Here is a 1,921-nt window from a genome sequence, read left to right as displayed (position 1 = left end):
GGGGCAGGGCTTGCAAACGGTAGGGGCATTGCGGGATGGTGGATGTCATCCCTGCCTGCCCATGTATACCCCCTAGCACCTTTCCAAATACCCTCCCGGGGTATGCGTACCTCTAGTTGACAGCCCCTGTATTAGGGAGTCATCTTAAATTTGCCCAATCACCACTGCTGCAGTGGGGAAAGCAGCAGCACAGGAAGCAATGGCAAGGTGGAGGGGGGAGATGAAGGTCAGACTGCCTGTCCCCCTCCCACTGGCTGTATCCCCTCTTTTACCTGCCATACCTGCCACCTACCGCCCTTGCACCACACAGTCTCTCTGGTGCCTTCACCCCACCATACCACATTGTGTCTCCTATGCTCTCCCACCATGTGCCCTCTCCCCCACTATAAAAAACACAGGGAGCCACCGTAGCCCTGGCCAGGCAGCACTGGTGATGGCAGCAGCAGCTTCAGCCCTGGCTCTGATACTCAAATCCAAGATGCGGTCCCCCCCACTATAGTAAATAAGGGGGAGGATCTTGGATTTGAGTAAATATGGTAATAAGCATATTCATATCCTACGGAGAATGATGATTTCATCAAAACACCACAGTCTTGATCTTGGCTACTGCCTTGAGGGTAATATTATGCCTATCACTTTTAACATCTAACTATCTTGCTAAAATGCACTTCCATGAGAGAGTCATCCTGGGATGAAATGGTCTTCATCTCTCTTCTAAAAGTCTGTTCTCTTACAGGTTGGCTGATCTCCAAAGGGCTTTAAAATAGGTTTGTCAGGTGACAGAGTAGCAGAGGATAAAGAGAATCTAAGATCAGCAAGCCACGAGCAGTGCATTGGATCAGTCCAGGCAAACGCTAAGGGGTCCGATAGACATCAGGACAGGGCACCCATCGTGGGGCTTAAATGTCTCTACAGTAATGCTAGGAGCATGGAGAACAAGCAGGAGGAACTTGCACTCCTGCTTGCAAGCAACAACTTTGACCTGGTTGGATTAACTGAAACCTGGTGTGACCCTACTCATGATTGGGCAGTAGGCATAGAGGGTTACAGGTTGTACAGACAGGACAGAGTGGGGAGAAAAGGGGGAGGGAGGTGTTGTTCTCTATGTTAAGGAACCGTATACATCGTCTATAATCAAAATGGGATCAGAGGAGGACCAAACTGAGGTACTGTGGGTCAGGATACAAGGGGGTCATGGGGAAAGGGACTTGGTAGTGGGGACCTGCTATAGACCACCACACCAGGAGGATGAGCTAGATCTGGAATTCTCCAGACAGCTCTCAGAGGCCGTACAGTCGAGAGATATGGTTGTCATGGGTGACCTAACCTGACATCTGCTGGGAGGAGCAGTTGGCCAAATCTAACCACTCGCATAGGTTCTTAACATGTATACAGGACCTCCACTTAATGCAGGGGCTATACAATCCCACCAGGGGAAATGCCTTGCTGGACTTGGTGTTAGCTACAGGGGATGACCTGGTGGGGAATCTGCAGGTACAAGGTAAGTTGGGGATAGCGACCATCGATTAACTGAATTCGCTATCCAGTGAAGGGTGCATAAACTAACCAGCGGAGCTAGACTTCAGAAAGGCTAACTTCAGTGTGCTCAGGAGATTAGTTAGCGAGCCATTAAAGCTCAAGAGCATTGGTGAAATGGGGGTCCTGGAAGGGTAGCTGTTCCTCAAAGGAGCAATTCTACGAGCGCAGGAGGAGACAATCCCATTGTGCATCAAGGGGGCAAAAAGCCCTCTTGGCTGAACAGGGAAGTCCAGGAAGGCCTAAGGGCAAAGAAAGAGGTATACAGACTGGGGAAACAGGGTAGGTACCAAGGAGGACTATACCTCCCTGGCTCATGCTTGCAGGAAATCAGGAAAGCCAAAGCAGGATTAGAACTTAGGCTGGCGATAAAAATTAAGAACAG

This window comes from Crocodylus porosus, unplaced genomic scaffold, assembly GCF_001723895.1.
Source record: "Crocodylus porosus isolate Cpor-Errol unplaced genomic scaffold, CroPor_comp1, whole genome shotgun sequence".
Taxonomy (NCBI): Eukaryota; Metazoa; Chordata; order Crocodylia; family Crocodylidae; genus Crocodylus; species Crocodylus porosus.
This window is presented reverse-complemented; position numbering follows the sequence as displayed.